The sequence below is a fragment of the Epinephelus fuscoguttatus genome, linkage group LG17 (genome assembly GCF_011397635.1).
Source record: "Epinephelus fuscoguttatus linkage group LG17, E.fuscoguttatus.final_Chr_v1".
Taxonomy (NCBI): Eukaryota; Metazoa; Chordata; class Actinopteri; order Perciformes; family Serranidae; genus Epinephelus; species Epinephelus fuscoguttatus.
The window spans coordinates 37,565,369-37,586,658 of record NC_064768.1 but is presented as its reverse complement, the minus strand read 5'-3'; the positions used below and the strand labels follow the sequence as shown (position 1 = coordinate 37,586,658).

The following is a 21,290-nucleotide window of genomic DNA, read 5'->3' as shown; positions in this document are numbered from 1 at the left end:
TTATTTATTTATTATTTATTATTAAAATAATAAAATACTTTTTTATCACAAAATATATTTTGTATTTTCTCTTTTATTTTTATCTACTTATTAAATTATTATTATTATTTCAATTTTCATATTATTTTTAAATGTATTTATTATTTTTTAAAAAAAATTTAGTTTTCATTATTTATTCATTTCTATTTTTATTAATTATTTTTATCATTATTTTTTTATTTTCTCTGCATATAGTTGTGTTTTTTGTACATTTGTAAATGTTCTGCTATCACACATTGGTGTCTGAGGATGTTGTGATCTGTACAGTACTTATTGGACAGGTGATTTGGTTGTCAGGCTCATCTAATTAGTGGCAGCAGCTGACTGATTCATCACACCTGGTAGGCATCTGTCTGTGTCTCTATCTGTTCTGTGAAGCACTCTGTCAGTAGCATGGACTGAAACGCTTGCTGCTGTCTTCAATCACTTTTATTATTTGTTTGCACTTTGAGCGTCCGTCTTCATGTGCAAGGATCTTCTAAATACATTGACATATTGTTTTGCATTGATCTTGCCTGTGAACCTTTTTTTGTGGCTGTCCAGCCCAGTTGTATTGATGTGCAGGTACTTCTTCTGCCGTCCCATCTTTGTGTGCAGTCATTGCGGCGGACAAATGATGAGATAAATGATAGGCACCTGTGAACAGCTATGTTTTCTCGGCTCTCCACTTGTGTTCAGACCCCAAAACGCATGCTTATACCAGGCGTAAACTGGCACAATGCTTCCTGTGCTAACTTGCAAATACTGATGCTTTGTGTAAAAAGATCCAGCTGCATTTGTTTCTCCTAAAAAGATGAAGTCTTTATAGGTGCGTAATTATCTTGTGATTAATGTGGTTTACGTGGTTCCTTTAAAAACAAACAAAAAAGAAAACTGGCAGGCAAAGCTGGTCAAGATGGCAAGTAAAGTGACTGGTGCAGCAAAACTGGCTTCAGATCAGTTAAAGAGTTATCAGTAAGTCTCAATCCTTCATCCTTGAGGGTACAAAGAAACAGTACATTAGACTCTACTCTTCCTGTAGCCTTTAAACCTAACATGCAATAAAGATATACATATCTGCATTTCATCTTGGTCTCACCTGAAAATATGCTTCATTTATCTGCAGTATATTTAGCTCTGTATATAGTAGGGGTCGTAAACCTCCACTTTTATCTAAACCGGTAGAAGCATATCTATTTTTGCCTTAATCTGCACTTTAAATAAACTTCTGCACTGGTTCTGAACACAGAAATGTGGACTCATGAGCAGGAGTTACCGGTAGAGGAGTTGAAAACCATCAATTATTTATTTAGTAAGAGTTCAAAGCAGAGTTCGACATCAGATAATTGGTCAGTGACAGCAAACTAATCAGGCAAGGGGCAGACGGGCAAAACTGGGAACAGGCCAGGAACTGGCAGGAACAAGACACAGGAGCGAAGGCTGGAACGTTACCGCTGGAAAGAACATTAATCGATCTGGCGAATGACTGAGGAAAGAGGGCTCGTATATGCAGGAGTGATGATGAAGTGAAGGGGGAACAGGTGTACTGGTGGGAGAGGGGATCAGGTGACTGGAATTGGTGGGAACACACCGAGGGCATCTGGAGGGCAGGGGGGGAACAGCAATGTGTTCAGAACTGCATTTTGAAAATGTGTTTCCATGTGCTAAAGTCGAAAACGTTTCCTCAGGAAAGCAAAGAATCTTCAAAGCATATGATGCAGGCAGACATATTGTGTTTAGTGTATTAGAGATTCTACAAACATCCATCCAATAGTGTTTGATTTATCAATAATATACTAAATTTTACTGCTGATTTTAGTTCTGAACTTGAGGCTTCCACAAACCAATGCTTGACGTCACAGTAGCTATGACTATCGTTTTACACTGTCTATGCTCCAGACCTACACCAAGCTACCACGTCCACGACTGGTCTGTGACAAGTAACAAGTCCGTCCAACAAAATGTTGATGGTAACAGCCAGTACAAGGATTAGTAACAGCAAGTAATCACATTATTCTTAGGTGTTACAAAGTATTGCATTCCTGATGAACACTGATTCTGGAACTTTATGTGTCACTTACAATTTTGCTTTATGTCTCAGAGATTGTAGCATCTGGGCTTTTGGCTACATTATCAGGCCACTGCTACAGAATACAGATACTGAGTTAAAGTTTGAAAAACTCCCAAATACATCACTGATGCAAAGTGGTCATTAAAGGCAAATAAAGATTCAGAGTGGGCATGGTTGTGTTGCTCCTTGGAGGTGGAGTGTACAATATTCTCACTCTGTGGATAAATGAGTCTCCAAAACCAAACTTAATGGTGTTAATGGTGGTGGTAAAATTCAGATTACATTATGACATACTGCACCTCTTCAGCGTCTAATGATACAATTATGGTTTTGTGCTCGAGAAGATTGTATTGAGAGAAGAGACAGAGAGGAGAGCAGAAGATAAGTGGATGGGTGATGACATGACAAAGACAGTCAGGGTGAAAGACAGAACAAGGAGTGAAAAGTGAGAGTCATTAAAAGATCCCAACCACACGACTGCATACAATTTAGATGAGCTCGTTCCAGGGTGTTGAGGTAGTGCATACTGGCATACTGATATAGCTCAGTGGGACTATGTAATCACTTCTATCTTTGATTTTTCTGTCATGGAAGTCAGAATATCTGCAATTTAATAAAGGGGAACTAATGTTTTTTTCAACCTGGGCCCTATTTTCCGATCTACTTTTGTCTAAATGAGTGATAGGATGTTCAATATTTGACATGTCTCCAGTACGAAGCTAGGGCTGACCTGCCTGCAGCCCGTGAGTGCGCGCTACATTAAATATAGGGCACTCAGACAGCGTCAAAATACATCCACTAAAAGTGCATTTTTTTCACACAGATAGGCTCAGATTGTTAGTATAATTATCCGACATTATAACGGAAAGGAGAAATGAACATCTGTGTTTGCCTTTAGCTGGATTCAGACATGTTCCTCTGCCTGTTGCTGCTCCCTCTCTCTCCTCGTCAGGTCCAGTTGGTCAAAATCGGGTAAAAATTCAGCCATGACTACTCCAAACAGAGTAACTCCTGGCGTTTGTAAGGCGTTTGAATTTGATGAGCGCCCGTATTTATTTGAACACGGAGTACATGGACGTACACGGATGCAGAGCTCATTGAAACTGAAGAGTGGACAAGGAGAGAGAGGGAGCAGCAACAGGCAGAGGAACATGTCTGAATCCAGCTAAAGGTAAACACAGATGTTCATTTCTCCTTTCCGTTATGTTGTCAGATAATTATACTAACAATCCGAGCCTATCTGCGAGAAAAAAATGCACTTTTAGTGGACGTATTTTGACGTTGTTTGACGCTGTCTGAGTGCCCTATTATTTAATATAGTGCGCGCTCACGGGCTGCAGGCAGGTCAGCCCTAGCTTCGTACTGGAGAAATGTCACATATTGAACATCCTATCACTCATTTAGACAAAAGTAGATCGGAAAATAGGGCCCAGGTTGAAAAAAACATTAGTTCCCCTTTAAGGGGTTTTGCGGTGTTAATAGTTCACACTGTAAGACGTGTTATAAACACTGTGTTAATTTCACCTCTGTCTTTCATATTTGATCTTAGACACATATCTGAACTGAGTATGAATGTGGAAAATACATAATCGGCTGACGCCAGGTAGAAGTCAGAAATTAAAACAGAAAAAGGAAAGACAATAGGAAATCTATGAAGTCCACAATGCATTCAGCACAGGGCGTAGGAATATGACCCTCTGTCTCTGAAATGTCTTCATATTGACTTTAATGCAAATCAAAATGACAATCCCCCCCTCTCATATCTGCACTTTAAACAGCTTATGAGTTATCACTCTTGACTGAGGTGAGTTTATTATGTTCTGCTTTGATTTATTGTCTGCTACCTTATATTCCTTTTACTGCCTCAGACATATCAATCTCACCCAGTCACTTGTGGGAGCTCCCCTAGAGGAGCTACCTGCTGCAGAGCTCTGCCATAACTAAATATTTTCAAGGCCATTTTTCTGGCTTGTATTCGAGCTGTCAATTATATTTTCACCAAGCCTCACCCCTTTGCGATGGTCCCACAAGCTGTCAGACTGAACATGGAGCCCACACTGTAACTAACTGCACTCCTTGAAGACATATTAAAATATTTTTGGAAGAATGAAAGAGTGATTCCAGATAGAAGCAGACAGAGGGGTCTACAGTGTGTGTTTGAAGGATATATCCAGGATGTCAAACTGACTCAGCAGCAACAACAGGTTAAAAAGACAAAGATAGTTAGAAGCGAAAGCCGAACTATAGGCTACAGATCACAGTGTAAAAGTGAACCACCACATCACTGCTGATCACCACACAAGACAATGAATATAAAGAGAAACTTTATATTGAACCAGCTGTGTGGCATCACAGTGTGTGCAGATGAACGGTGTTTGGCTTCACCCCTGTGCCGCTGCTGGACAGGCAGGGATCTCCAGGGGGGAAGCCAAACAACGTTCATCTGCGCACATTGTGATGACACACAGCTGGTTCAATATCAGCAAAGTTTCCCTGCTTCCCTTCACTGGTTCCTGTACAGCAGGGTCGGCCTTTGTTTCACTGTTATAATCATGACAAAGCAAAAGCAGCATGTGTATACATTCAGTAGGCTATATCTTCAGTAGCTAGCTAGCTAACCCTACACTTTTCAGGGTTTGATTTTGGTTTTGGAACAAGAAAGAAACGTATATCTTTTTCCAACCTCTCCAGGTAACGAGTATCATTAACACACGACGTGCCCCAGGCACAACATTTAGCTCCAAATCCACAAAACCAGCCTGAAAATGAAGGAAATCTGAAACGACTGCATTAGAGTCAATGGAGCACAGCTGTGTTGGTGTCGGACCCTGGTCTGAGCCAACGCAATGCTACGTTATGATTGGCCAGTCTGCATCCAGGCGCAGGACTTAGCGAAGGGTCACTTAAGTTTGAAATAATCTGACAGGCTGTGGGAAATACTGATGCCCAAATACTTAACATTACCAATGCCAAGTGGTTCTTAAAGGCAAATAAAGATTCAGAGTAGGCATGCTTGTGTTGCTCCTTGGAGGTGGAGTGTACAGTGTTCTCATTCTGTGGATAAATGAGTCTCCAAAACCAAACTTAATGGTGTTAATGGTGGAGGTAAAATTCAGATTACATTATGACATACTGCACCTCTTCAGCATCTAATGATACAATTATGGTTTTGTACTAGAGAAGATTGTATTGAGAGAAGAGACAGAGAGGAGAGCAGAAGATAAGTGGATGGGAGACAGTCAGGGAGAAGGAAGAGAGAACGGAGAGTGAAAGTGAGAGTCATTAAAAGATCCCAACCACATGGATAACAGCCTTTCTCCCTCTTGAGGTGGGGAAGAAGGTGCCAGATACACAAGGCCAGCACTGAGAGGCACAAGAAGAGCTTCTACCCTCAGGCCACTAGGATCCTAAATGAGGACACTAAGACCCCCAGTCCTTAAAATGTACTTTGTATGTTTGAATTTCTTGTAGGGTTGTGTTCTCCTCAATGCTGAGGTGTTCAGCACTTATTATGGATTTATTTATAATCAGCTAGATCTGCTCCTTATTCATTTCTTGGTAACCTGTAAATTTATTGGGCTCTGTTTTTTTCCGTTAAAGGTTTTTCCTCATCTGCACTGAGGGCCCAAGGACAGAGTGATGTCTAAAGCACTCTGAGGCAAATTGTGATTTGTGATATGGGCTTTATAAATAAAACTGAATTGAATATTGTAAAGTATAACTCTGTTAATACAAGACGTTAATCAAAACTGCATTGGCTTCTTGCATACAGGATTAGGGGAGTGTACTGATGGCAGGAGATAAGAGAAACTTGTAGAACAAGGCTGCAGACTGTTTTAACAGGCAGACATTTAGATCTGCTACCAGATCTCTGTGTATTGATCCTTTCCAAGTCTCGCTTGGTCGTAAGCACTCTGCACTTTAGAGATGCTTGTCCATTGTTGTGTAAACAGCCAAGTGGGCTGCTGTGATTGCATAATTCTTTCACCAAGTCAATAAAGCATCACAAGCGCTTTAATCTGCACGCAAATCCTTGCACGACTACTATTTACACAAAATTACTGTTTAATATGAAACATGGATGTCAGCACACTATGTGAGAGTTAAACAGTTCCTGTATTGGTGCTCCAGCTATTCATCATTTATGATTACTAAAACAAGATAGCTTAGCCCAATTATATGTGTTATTGTGTACTAGTTTTTATGTAGAAATGTGTTGTTACTAAATATTTACAACCAGTAACTGCCAGAGGTAAAACCAAGTCACTGTTTTGTGAGTTGCAAGTGAGTCTCAGGTCTTTGCACTCAAGTTCCAATTCAAGTACAAAGTCAACACAGGCGACCTCCTGATTCTAAAAGTAGCTGATAATGGTTAGCAGCTAACTCAAAGAAGAAGAACAGCGGCCAAAAATGTCCGCAAATTGACCTATGGCTAAGCCCTGCCCTCAAACGCAATGAGCCAATCACAGATGCATTACAGAAAGTCAGTTTTGTTCAGTTTTATGAGCTTTTTCTGAGATTTGAAGTTTAACAATGGTCAAACAGTGTGCATGGGGTACATGCAACTCTGACACAAGGTATCCTGAGGGGTCCATGTCATTGGTTCGACAGCCCATTAGTCCGACTGTCCGCGGTGCTGAACGGCTTGGTGCGCCGCGACTGGCTTGAGGCGGAGCAGGGTCACGGCTTATGTGTTTGTCACTGTCTTTTTCATTTTAACCCACACCATCTTTTCCTGACCCTAACCAAGTGGTTTTTGTGCCTAAACCTAACCAGACCTTAACCACAGGGCATCATGATGATTTCGGAACGGACTTCGGAACAATGAGTTTAATATGGTCGGAACAATGGGCTGTCGAACCAATGGGCAGTTCCCATCCTGAGAGGCTGGGCAATGAGGTGTATTTTTTACACTTTAAACCACATCTCAACCGAGAAAAGTGTCTCCTTTGGATAAAGTTGTGTGGTAACGTTAGACCACAACATCAACTCAACGTGAATAAGATTAACAATGATGTCTACATCTGTTCTAAGGTAAGTCAACATTGTGTTTGAGGCAACATATTGTCACTTTGCTGGAAAGAAATATAAAGTTATCTTTAACATCTCTAGCTAACGTTAGCTAAAGTTAGCCTAACGTTAGCTCCTAGCTGCGTTGTTCATCATGTCACCTTGTTTGCTGGGAGTTCATTAGCCTATTTTGTTCTAGTTTTGTACTTTGGTGATGGTACATCATTGTTAGCTGTTGTCCAAAGGGCTCTAGTTAAGCTAACGTTAACTTCTGGAGCTTAGCTTCATTAACTTATCTGTAATGGCAGAGATAACAAAGGTTGGCAAACGTTATGCTGAATGATTCAGTGTAAATACTGTAGCACCAAACTAACGGAGAGACGCTCTTGGTAAAGATGGTAAAAAGGCTGTTATCCTTTTCTCATATTCTGAGCCAAAAACCTTAACTTCAGTGGCACTTTAACTTGTTGTCTTTGATGGTGACGGCAACCAGATGCGGTTCACAAGCGTACACTGTGACCTGTAAATTTTGGCTTGTAATTTAAGCTTTTCATCGACCTTCTCAACAATAAAATGATGAATATATCCCTCCAATGCGTAGTTTAGGCCCTTTTGGTTACTTCTCAATGACATCTGATCGTTATGTCCCCAGAAAACATCAATTGCCTCCTGTGAAATGTCGTGTACTGTGACACCTGCCATAGCGCCGGTCACTGAATGTTGATAGTTTGTCTGAGTGAGTGGAGGGGGGCGTGGCTTAGCCATAGGTCAATTAGGGAAAACAATGAGGTCCGGGAGCTCCTTACCCTCCGGGCAGAGGACGAGATAAGCCGCCATATAACAGGGATGGTAAATGATTGTCACTGAATGTTAATGCCATTGCTATTCTTTAGAAAGTGCTGCTGACGTGTCTGTTGTACACTGGCACAAAAGCAGCTTTATTTTAATTTGCTGAAGGGAGAGTATTAAATAAATCAAATAGTTACTTGTGGTTTTTTAGCCACATGCAGAGGTCAAGCAAAATATTGATAATGTGTAGGATGGTCTTGCTTTCCAGTAGAATAAAATAGGAAATATTGTTTAAAAGTACCTCCACAAAAAGTGACCAATGACTGATCCAAACTCCTCAACAGCATTTTAACCATCATGAAATTACAGAATGTGGTCTGTAATAGACATGGACATTCAGCTTCACAACATTACAGCAGAACATTCATGAGCACTTGCCTTTGGGTGACTTTATTATTTGGGTATGTGGTAAATCAAACTTCACACTGAGCCAATTAAATGCACCAGAAGGAAAAGCAGCTCTGCCTGCTAATTTGAAGAGAAAAAATAGTCCTTGTATTTTACAGAAACGGCACTCTGGATAATTGCAACTGTAATTATTACTGAGGTCAAAGGTGAAAAATGGCCCACAGTGTTTATTCTGTGGGTAGCTAATAAACCTCAACAAATATAGTCAGTATAGCAAAGAGCAAAATGTTTCTCACGTATAGAGAACTAGAGTAACTGCCTTGCAATTGTATGCCTTCGCGCACCAGTCAAGTTTCTCATCCATGTCTGGTGGCTTCACACACATCATTCCCCCAGCAGCACAAAAGATCTATACAATGAGCACAGTTTCAAAGTGGACACACAAGATTAGTGTCACTAATTCAGTATTTAAGCAAATGTTTTCCCTTCCATCATGACCTTTTAATGGCCAGAACAGTGTTTTTGCAGAACATCATGATGTCACAGTGAAGTTGACCTTTGATATAAAATGTTATCAGGTCATTATTGTATCGTATCAGGCATGTGTGTGAAATTTTGACATAATTAGCATATAAATTATTGAGTTACAATCAAAAGCAGGTTTTGTGAGGTCACAGTGACCTTGATCTTTGACCTTCAACCATCAAATTATGAGCAGTTCATTGCTGAGTCCAAGTGCCAAATTTAAATTCTCCCAAAGTGTTCTTGAGATATCATGTTCACAAGAATGAGATGGATGCAAGGTTACACTGACCTTGACCTTTGATAACCAAAATCCAAGCACTTCATTGTTGAGTCCAAGTGGATGTTTGTGCCAAATTTAAAGAAATACCCTCAAGGCTTTCTTTTGATATCACCTTCACAAGGATGGGACAGAGCGATGAACAGACAACCTGAAAACATAATGCCTCCGGTCACGGCTATCGCCTGCAAGGAGGCGTAAAAATAATTTGCTGATATATGGTACAATGACTCATAAAGAAAAGCTACAGTGTAGAACTTTTTCTGGAGTATAATTTAAACAAAAGACAAAGATCCTTATGTGCATAGTCAAGCTCAGGACCATTACTGTTAGCCTTGGAGACAGACAAGGTTCATTTTTTTTCCACTGTCCTGTGTACGAGGACATAATGGATGAGCTTTTTAGTGAAATTACATCAATTTCTGTTGATTTTTGGCTGGATGATTATGAAAAACTTAAGCTGTGCCTCAGGCATGGAATCGTTTGTCGCTGCAGATTTTATTTGCCAAACTTGGGAGAGAATGAGGAATATTTTGTTCAAGACTGAGCTGTGAATGAATCTGTAACATGACGTGAAAAGTAATGAAATGTTGGATGATTGCAGCTTTACTTTTGGTGGGCACTTTGTGTGCATGACATGAAAATAAAGAAAATCAGTCAAAAGCTATATCATATATTTTACTATTTTACTACCAAACTGCATTTTCATAATTTTTAAAATGTATCCAGAGCAATGTTATAGCTTCATGCCCATCTTCTCGTCTCCTCTTGTAACATTTTGTTCCCTAGCAACTGATTAGTTGAATTTAACAGGGTTAAATCTGGGTTTATGTCTCCACCTTCTCATATTTTTAGAAGTCCTTTTCGATGTGAAAAGCTACAGCTGCTACATCTGTCACTACTTCAGTTTTCTGCCCTGTGTTCATTATCCAAAACCTGTTTGGTTTGCCAGTATTTATCTGTCTGTATGTGGTAATTAATTAATTAATTCTTCATTTGATCCTTCATTGAATTTCATAAAGGTTCATCGAGGTTGTCCCTTTTTAAAAGTTGACACTATGAACATGTTACTACTGAACATTAATCTGAAGATTTAACTGTTATCATTTCTTGTTGCATTATGACATCAGCACCAGATCACTGAAAATATTCAAGGTGATGATGGTTAACTGGGAGTTAACATAATTAAAACGTATATGCCTTTGACCTGTCACAAAACGTAGTTATCACTGAGTCTGCCTATTCCTGGCAACATCCTGGTGATAAACCTGAGATTTAGAGCTTGATAAGAGCAGACCAAAAGCAGATGGCTGTTCGGTGGTTTGTTAATTTTTAACAGCGGGGACTGTCCTCCCCCCATCCTCTGCTTTGTCTGGTAGCTTCTTACCGGAACAGATGATGAGACATACTGGTTTTGAACTGCCCACTGGAGTAATAAACATGTGAGAGTCTCTCCATTGTTTATTAAAAGCTGTGTTCGCTGTCTCTTTAAAACACACAGTGTGAATTTATTTTCTCTGATTCACCTATTACTTCGACAGGCTGAAGGAGAACCAGTTGTGTCCCACAGCTTCAGTGTCAGGTGAGGGAGAAAGGTACATGAAATACACCCTCACAGCTGGTCCCACAGCGGCCCCCACCCCTACTCGTCAGCAACCGTATGAATAAAAGTTGTTTTAGTTGTGTTTGTGTTTTTGTTTTTATTACAGTACAAGGGGCACATCATGATATTGTCTGCAATTTCGGCATTTCAAATAAATATATAAAAAGGTACATGGTCCAAAGTTTTCTTTGTCATATAAGTCAGCCATTCAGGGAAGATTTAGAAGGCGACAGTTCCAAGAGGAGCAGTTGTGCCCTGCAGCTTCAGTGTCTGGTGAAAGAGAGTCCGTTGTGCCTTGCAGCTTTAGCATCTGGTGAGGAAGAACTGGTTGTGCCCCAACAGCTTGGCAGCAGTTGTGACATTTTATCAGGCAGAGACAAGTTGAAAGCAACAGTTTTTATCACTGTCATAGATCAACTTGGTAATAGCATGAAACTGAATCTGAGGCATCACTCTTACAGAGTTATTCAGCAGACACTTGGACTTTTGAATAATATCTATCTCCATACAGGAGCAGCTGGAATATATGCAGGGGATATGGAGGAAGATTTCATGGATGAAACTGGATAATTGACCGTTCACTAAGTCCCGCCCCCAGATGCAGACTGGCCAATCATAACGTAGCATCAGGCCGGCTCAGACCAGGGTCCGACACAAACACAGCTGTGCTCCATTGACTCTAATGCAGTCATTTCAGATTTCTTTCATTTTCAGGCTGGTTTTGTGGATTTGGAGCTAAATGTTGTGCCTGGGGCACGTCGTGTATTAATGACACTCGTTACCTGGAGAGGTTGGAAAAAGATATACGTTTCTTCCCTGTTCCAAAACCAGAATCAGTGTAGAGTTAGCTAGCTAGCTACTGAAGATATAGCCTACTGAATGTATGCACATGCTGCTTTTGCTTTTTAATGATTACTAGTTCATACCCACTGGTAGCTTTGTCACCTTCTACCTATGCCAATCCTCAATGCCTATGTGCAGTTTCACATAGATTGACCATGTCAGTGAGTAGAAAAACGTGGGACAGACAGAATGACTGACTGACAGAATGACACACTGACAGTTTCCGTGATTATGTACAGCATACCATACCATGACTTAGTCATACCAAAAATTAGAAAACATTGGTCCACAGGGGGAGCCACAGCGATCGGTTGCATTTTAGCCATTTTTAAGCATTTTTCTGTTGTTATAGCGCCAGCCAGTTGCCAGTTAGAGTTAAATTTCTCCAGTCATCTTGAGGCGTCCTGTTCTACATATCTACCAAGTTTAGTAAAAATCCATATGGCGGTTAGGCCTAGATAAGAAATGAGCTCTCTAGCGCCCCCATTTTGTTTGATGGGCTCAATAATGGAGGGGTCCCCTCAGATTATGTGTGGTCATATGCCTACAAAGTTGCGTGGTGATGGGTGAAACCCTTGAGATGTTTTACACCTTTATGTGATGAGCCACGCCCTCCGCAATATTCATTGCCTTATAGAAGCTCAGTTTTAGTAAGTTTTCCAACTTTTGCCAAGAGGGAACTTTAGATATTGGTCCCTAGATTATGTTCACCCAGTTTCATGCAGATCGCTCAAACTTCCTAGGAAGAGATCCATTTGAAGTGTTTCTCAAAAAATTCAAAATGGCAGAAAATCTATCTAACTGGAAGTTACTGGTTAAATGTGTTCCTCATGAGGAGAGGCATCTCTGTGCAAAGTTTCATGTCTCTACGACATACGGGGCATGAGATATGCCCGTTCAAAGTTTGCAATTTCGGTCGGTTGCTATAGCGCCCCCCTTTGGCCAATTGATGTAATATTGCTTCATTGGCATCCTCCCATGACCCTCTACCACTGTGCCAAATTTCACATGGATTGACCAAGTCAGTGAGGAGAAAAACCTGGAACAGACACACACACAGAGTTTTCGTCATTATATAGTAAGATAACAGCGAAACAAAGACCGACCCTGCTGTACAGAAACCAGTGAAGGGAAGCAGGTAAACTTTGCTGATATGGAATCAGCTGTGTGAACGTTGTTTGACTTCCCACAGAGATCCCTACCCATCTGGCAACGGAGGTCCGGGTGCTGGCAGCGGCACAGGGGCGAAATCCTGTTCATCTGCACACACTGTGATGCCACACAGCTGGTTCAATATAAAGTTTCCCTTTATACTCATTGTCTTGTGTGTCGATCAGCAGTGATGTGGTGGTTCACTTTTACACTGTGATCTGTAGCCTATAGTTCGGCTTTAGCTTCTAACTATCTTTGTCTTTTTAACCTGTTGTTGCTGCTGAGTCAGTTTGACATCCTGGATATATCCTTCAAACACACACTGTAGACCACTCTGTCTGCTTCTCTCTGGAATCACTCTTTCATTTTTCCAAAAATATGATAATATTTCTTCAGGGAGTGCGGTTAGTTACAGTGTGGGCTCCATGCTTACTGCGACAGCTTGTGGGATCATCACAAAGGGGCGGGGCTTAGTCAAAGGTCAATTCAGAGACTTTATTGGGCAAATCTGGATTAATGATCACAACCTGTGAGTCAGCTTCATGAATTGTGGGTTTATGTCCAAAACAAATAAGGTAGCCACTGCCAAGTGTTGAAGTGCAGAGTCGATGACTGTAGCTAAGCTGTGCACCCAGTGCTCAGCTGTAGGTCTCAGCTAACGAGCTGATGTTATTGTCTTGCAATGAGGCAGAGCTGAAAGCAGATGTTGAAAGCTTTAGTGAAAGTTCAGTCAGGCAGACTATACTTGCGCACGCTTAGGCTTGTAATTTATTTCTCATGCCATCTACCATTCACTCCCTGTATGCATGCTCACTCACAATTACTTGTTGTTTGTCTGTGGCTGTCCGTTGAGAGGCCATCTTTTAGACCCTTGGGATTGCCAATGATCTCTGCTGACGTAGTTGTTTTTAAGTGGCTGTGCTGCACTTATTTTCAACCTAACACGATGACAGTGGGATCATGTGAAACTTGGCATCTATTTATATCAACCACACCATGTCAGCAATGCATAGGGGGCTAAAAATGAGGATAAATTACGGTCAGGGAAAACTTGCAAGGCCATTTTCAAAGGGGTCCCTTGACCTCTCACCTCAAGATATCTGCATGAAACAGGTTCTGTGGGTACCAACAAGTCTCCCCTTTACAGACTAGCCAGTTTTGTTGTAATTCCATTTACTTTGGCATGGTGTTTTTGACATTTCCACTCACTGGGGTCCCTTAAAGGGATAGTGCATGCAAAATGAAAATTCAGCCATTATCTACTCACCCATATGCCGAGGGAGGCTTAGGTGAAGTTTTAGAGTCCTCACAACACTTGTGGAGATCCAAGGGGAGAGGGAGTAGCCTGCATTAGGTGGAGTTGTGCTGCTGCCCCCTCTCCCCTTGGATCTCTGCAAGGGATGTGAGGACTCTAAAACTTCACCTGAGCCTCCCTCGGCATATGGGTGAGTAGATAATGGCTGAATTTTCATTTTTGGGTGCACCATCCTTTTAACAATCTTCAAGTTGCATAAATTTGGTATGACTGAAAGGTTGAGACTGGATTCAATGAGCCCAACTGTATTTAAGCATGACAGTGCAATCCCCACAGTAGCCATTTCATTGTTGAACTTATAAAATGACCTACCATTCAGTTTTCGAAATTTCATTATTGTAGGTAGTAGTTGTGAATCTGTGTATCATTCATTCATTCGTTTTTCAAAATAAAACCAAATATGAAAAAACAAAATAATGACTTGTTTTTCAGTATTTGTTTCCAGAACCAAATGAAAAAATGGATAACGACTCGTTTTCCGATTTCCGATTTTCTGTTTAAATGGAAAATGGAAAAAAACGGATAACGGGCCAGATTCAGGCCTTTCATGCACTTTCAATATTTTCATCTCTCCGGAAGCCAAGTTTTTTTCTTTTGCAAGCACTGGTTTCTTGTCGGACCGGTCGGAGTGACAACTACATCCGGTTCATGGAAGCTAACGCTTTGGCTAACAACCGCTGCGTGTGGAGGCTGCAACTTTGGAGAAACTGTTCAATATGAGGTAAGTTGTGCTAAGGTAACAATACGTGCCAGCTTACTGTTTGCTTCTACAGCTGACATATTGGAATAGACTTCATGTGGCGAATAATTTTTACGTTATTTGAAGATTTATGTTTGTCGCGACTTCGCCACATTCAGCCATAATGGCAGCATAGAAATAATGCTGTATTTAGGTGGATTTCAGCACTCACATGCATTTTCTTTGGGAAATGCCACTCTAGTTCATTTCTATAAACATCATAAAAGTAGCATGCTGGGATATAAATGCATTGTTTGTACTTTTCCACAACACAGAACAAAATGAATGCATCAGTGTTCTATGGGAAGCGACCAGGTGGACTTCAAACCAGGGTTCCACCAGTCGAAAGTGACGACAGCTGTCTTGACAGCGGGGATAGTGATGAAGACTACACTCCTACACCACGTCGGCACTATCCACGAAGCTACCGATGCCCCTATTGCTGCCGGTTTCATCACCTGGTCAGGAGTGTAGTCTGTAAGCAGCATGCACAGACCCCATGCACAGAGGCACCGCCTCGCCGCAGCGGTCGCGGACTCGATCCCAGCCTGCGGCCCGTGTCATTCCCCCATTCTCTATTTCCCCACTGCATGCTGTCCTAAAGCAACAGGCCAAATAGATAATCTTATTTAAAAAAAACGGCATGAAGTGCATGAAAGGCCCGAGTCTGGCCCGTTATCCGTTTTTTCCATTTTCCATTTAAACAGAAAATCGGAAATCGGAAATTGAAAAACGGTTATCCATTTTTTTCATTTTGGTTCTGAAAACAAATATTGAAAAAACAAGTCATTATTTTGTTTTTTCATATTTGGTTTTATTTTGAAAAACGAATGAACGAATGATACACGGATTGTCGTGTACTGTAATGAAATTAAGGACCACGACCAAGCAACAACATGTGCAGAGCAAACAGTCTACAAGGTTGTGTTCCCCACATTCAAAGAGGGGTGAATCCTCTGCAAAACCTGTAAAAAAAACAAAAAAATAACCTACATAAGTTGTAAAATAAAGTAAACACTATAACATGAAAACAAAATGAAATAGTAAAAGCCACACTTGAAACATGTGGATTCAGGAAACTATTTAATTTAAAAACAAAAGAAAATGGCTATTTGGAGGCAGCATTTTACAGATTATGTGGACGACCTGATGAAACTTGTTTTTCCGAGGGTGAATATCCACATCCCGAAGGACCGGGCATCCCAGTATGAGAGACTCTACGGGGAGGAAATGTTTGCCCAACATGTCTCAGGCGTCAGTCAAGGGATGGTTGGAGGCTAACGTACTGACCAGCAACACCAGGAAACTTCTGATGTATCCGGAGTACAACAAAGTACCAGATAACAACCCTTACACATCATCCTGAATCGCTCCAGCGCCTGCTGGCAACATTGAGTCAAGTGTGGCGTTCATAACACCTGAACGGAGAGGATCAGACATTATTAATATTGCAGATAAAAACTATCTGCTGTGTATCTCCTGCAGGCTATATTATTAACAGTTTTTTGTTTTTGTTTGTACATTTGCACATTGTACATGTAGGTGTGTGGTGTATCATACTCACAGGAAGAACTGGAACCTGGTTCATTCATCTTACAGCCTAACAAGAAACAAAAGCGATAAGGATTACTGTTTTATAATTAGGCAAATAATGACTCAGGAAGACATCACTGCATAGACAAATATTGATCCAGGAAGCAACGTGTGTGTCATTAACTCTGATTTCCAATGAAATGGTGTTATCACAGGAGATAATGTAATACACTGGAATCTTTTATATATTGTAGATTACAAACATAAAGTGGAGCTGATTCCAAAATGCAGCTTCATTTGTTTTTTTTTGTTTACCAGGGAACTTATTACCAGGAGATCTGACGTCATTGTTACTGTAGTTACAGTGGTGTTTTCAGCTGCTCAGGTAGCCGCAGGAGCTGATATCTGTGCAGGAGCTGTGGTAAGGAGTAGTTAAAACAGAGTGGGCCAGCTGACCAATCAGAGCAGACTGGGATTTTCAAGAGGTGGACCATGACCTCAGATAAGTTTCAGGCAGAGGTCCTGCAGCAGAACATTAAACCTATTCTAATTAAACCCCAAAATACAAATGTGATTCTGAAAATGAGCATGAAAAGACCTTTGTAAGGACTTCTCTGTCAGAAAAACAAGGAAGACAAACTTCTAAAGGTGGGAGTGTGATTGTGATGATTGTGGTTTATGATTGTGCTGCTGCTGTGTTTACTGCATTTTTATGTCTTTGTTCCTGAGTGTGTATGTGTGGGCCGTGTAATATTCTGAGCACGCTTGTACACATGCCATCAAATGAATAAATCTTCCTGCCTTTCCAGCATTGCAGAAAGCATATTTATTCTGTATAACGAATTAGGATTAAATACAGTATTCTATGTTATTCCATCAACATTTTTCACACAGTCTGAATTATTTCATGACGAACTGTTGGAGTTTTTGCTTCTCGATTTAATTCTTGCACTTCTTACCGCCGCCGGATGGCACCTGTTTCAGTCAGGTTACCGCCAGGTTGAAATGCTGCCAGTAAGGATGCAATATGAGGAGCTGGAAAGTCTGTGGATTGGTCAAACAGACCCCGGACTTTCCCCCAGGAGGCTGGTGTTCACCTCTCGTATGAATGTAGAGCAAAACTATGATGCTTTTTTCTAAACCTAATCATGTGGTTTTTGTTGCCTAAACCTAATCATGTCCTTTGGGTCCAGGGCTGTGAGGCTCTGGAACAATCTGCCTGAGGAAATCAGATCAGCCAAGTCAGTAATGTCTTTTAAATCCCTGTTTAAAACATACTTATAGTCAGGGTCCAAAACTAACTTTTTCACTGACCAGCCAGGCTGGCTGGTCAGTGAAATTTTTTACCAGCCAGGCAGATATTTTACCAGCCAGCCAAATAAAAATTGCTTTTAAGTGTTGTAATTTGCTATCAGCATTATTTAGCATGTCATTTGGGTCTTGTATGCAATTCTCAATCAATATTTTAATAGTGTGCACTAATATTAGTAATGGGCAGCACGGTGGTGTGGTGGTTAGCACTCTCACCTCACAGCAAGAGGGTTGCCGGTTCGATCCCGGGCGTGGGAGCCCTTCTGTGTGGAGTTTGCATGTTCTCCCCGTGTCAGCGTGGTTTCTCTCCGGGCACTCCGGCTTCCTCCCACAGTCCAAAGACATGCAGATTGGGGACTAGGTTAATTGATAACTCTAAATTGTCCGTAGGTGTGAATGTGAGTGTGAATGGTTGTTTGTCTCTATGTGTCAGCCCTGTGATAGTCTGGCGACCTGTCCAGGGTGAACCCTGCCTCTCGCCCGATGTCAGCTGGGATAGGCTCCAGCCCCCCGCGACCCTCAAGAGAATGAAGCGGTTAGAAGATGAATGAATGAATAATATTAGTAATAATGTATGCGAAAGTATGAATAACTGTTTCAACAGTTAAGTGTAATATTTGGGTTAATCAATTCTGTAGTATTCTTACTACAGTGCAAAAAGAATCTTTCATTAAGGAATTTACATGAATCACTGACTTCAGTCCCCTTTGGACAGTTGAAAAGCCACAACTTGGGATGAGAACATGTTGGACATATAAATTATGGATTAGTCAGACTGGCTATGGTGGCTAGGCTAACAATAGAGACTGTTAGCTCAGGCTAGGGTTGCACAATTTATTGAATATTAAGCACAACCACAGTTTTGACTCCCAACAATCAAATGAACATGATCCACCTGATAATGACATTTAAAATGTGTGTTCTGCATCAGCTCACAGAAAAGTCTGCTGCATATCAAATCGAGCACTCTCTAAACTAACAGCCAGCCTCCATGTCTGAGGAGCTGTCATGCTGCTACGCCTGCACTGTGAAGTAGCTGCCTGTGAAAAACCATTACTTAGCAACCAAGATCATCTGTTGGTCGGAAGTATTTCTGATTTAGGAAAGATCAAATCATCTGCAAGAAACTTGTGTCTGCTCTGCAAAGCAACAAAACTAACTTGTTAAATCACACTTAAATCACATCTTTCACATCTACATATAAAGCGCTAGGTATCCTCTTGTGTCTGCTATTGATGTTTTGAGACCACAACCAATGCCGGGACATCAACAAAAGCATGTGGTTCGGTTTAGAAATAAAACATAATGGTTTTGGCTCAACATTCATACAGGAAGTGAACACTCAAACTGAACTCAGCATCTCAAACTGACGTTGTCCAGCAGCCTATCATACTGCTGCAACAGGTGTCTTCTGGCCACATTACCAATGGAAACTGCCTGTCCACATTTCATACTGCTGCAACAGGTGCCATCTGGTTGACCGGCAGCATATCATAACACCACAGAAGGTTCCTGGGTACTGACGCCACCTGAGTACATATCATGTCACCGTGAAAGGAGGCTTTTAGCGTTGGTGTCACTGACAAAGCAGCGGTATTTGATGACAGAATGAGAACAGGCTGAATGAATACATGAAGGCTAACAAGAAAAACAACGTTACTTTACCTCACTGAATCCCTGTCCATCTCCAGCATCAACACAGACGTCCATAACGGCTGAAATATAAATAAAAAAAATCTAAGAGTTTGCCTTATATACAAGAGGTAGGTGCATATGACAGTGTGTACAGTATATACAGCATGCTTTAAACTTTAAAAATACACAGTTTACTGGTGGCATGGATGCTCTGCTCTTAAAGCAGACATAGAGCCTAGTCAGAGTCTTAGAGTTTCACGTAGCTGGGCCTCACTTGTAGTCTCAGTGTCAGTTGAAATGCAAATGGCTGTGCACTCACGTGTTTCAGACATAATAATCCACAACTTCCTCCTTCTCTTCCTAATAATCCATAAAACGAGCATAATAATGAGCTGTGGGAGTCTGGCTGCTCATAGCCTCAAACCACCATAAAGTCAGTGTTAGTTGCTCCTCACTGAGTCATCAGCGCTGCAGGCTGAGAGACGGAGAAAGCACGGTGCCAGGATCTGGATCCAATGGAAAGAGTTAAAGTTGAAGTTTTATCTTATCTAACTAGCAGCCTGAATGCTCTGTGTTATAGGTTTATTGCACAGAGATGCTCTGACATTATGGACTATGGACTGCAGATTATGGACTTTAATGGTTGTGTTACTGCAGACAGTGAAGTGATGAACAAGCTCGCAGTAAAAAAGGTAACAAGGAAACAACTGTAGGCTATTTACCTTAAAGCAGACATAGAGCCAAGTCTTTACGTCTCTCATGACCGGGCCTGGGTTTTAGTTTCAGCGTCAGGTGTAATTCAAATAGCTGGGTGTTTCAGGACCAGGGCGATCTTGCAGCCACAGAGCTGCAATGCAGTGAAAGGTAAACATGTTGATTCTTTTGATTGATTTGGTTTTTAATGTGTTCTGTAGTGTCAGTTCGCAATTTTCTAATGTAGGTTGAGAGCAGGGAAAGTCTGGGTATCACGTACTGATGTTAAATTACAGAACTGTCAATCTCTTCCGCAAACTGTCTCGTGATACTCCTTTGTTTTATTAATTCTCGATAGATGCATATTAGCTAGATACTGGACCCCTAAATGGTGCCTGTTGAGTTCAGTGGAGATTCTTGTCTGGCGCATATGGCAAAAATTGTCTCTAGCTTTTGGGTTTACTCCTGCGATACACGACCCACTGAATATGCTACTGGCCCCACCCATGAGTTCCTGCTCAACTCACAGGCTTTATTTTGTGATGACTTCACAGATTTTTAAAATGCTTTTCTACACTTTAGGAAAGTTTTACAAAGACTAAACCTCCATGGATCAAAAATTCATAATAGAAAGATTCATAATTGACCTTATTTGCAGTTTGAGGTGTCCTGTCAACACTTTCACAGACATCTCTTTTACAGTGGTGGCCTACGGGGAAAATGCTTGCATTAATGTGTCAATGATTTTATACTGCAATACCGTTAGTGGCCACTGGGAAAAATAGATCCCTAATTTTTCTGTTGTCTTTATCATTTTAACGGATGATTTTAAGTACAGAGATTTGCTAACAGAGAGGAAAATATATCATTTTATCATTATTTATTTATTTTTGGACATGTTTTATGTGTACTTGAAGTGTCCAGTAAAACTATGTGTCTTCAGATTTGATTGTTTTCTGATAAACTAAAGGATTGAGTGTTTTTTACTGGTTGACAGACTTCCTCTAAACAAAGTTAAATACTTTAAAGTCACAAATCTTTACTGAAGAGTTGGCCCAGCCCAAGCTACTACATCTCATTGTTATATCATATACAGTTTAACATTTATTATCAGGCGCAGTCTGCTTTTTTCCACAATTTTAGTTCATTTGTAGTAACTCTTGTTCTGATCTTATTCCTATTGTTACTCTATTACTCACTGGTTTTGTTTTTGCTCTTTGAAAACAAGATAAAACACTTATCTTATATTTGTATATTTTGCCAGGTATTTAAAGCACGCTAAGCACTGTTGGGCGTCACTTTTGTTTACATTCAACAATGTTATCAAACACAATAGAGCTAGCTCTAAGTTTTAGAGTCCTCACAACA

At 40.8% G+C, this 21,290-nt stretch overlaps 1 protein-coding gene across 1 annotated transcript in view; it reads right to left on the bottom strand.

The window, feature by feature from the left end:
• Nucleotides 1-21,290, bottom strand: part of fam135b (family with sequence similarity 135 member B) — a 675,785-nt gene that overhangs the window by 31,919 nt on the left and 622,576 nt on the right. The gene's annotated exons all lie outside the window — the stretch shown is intronic.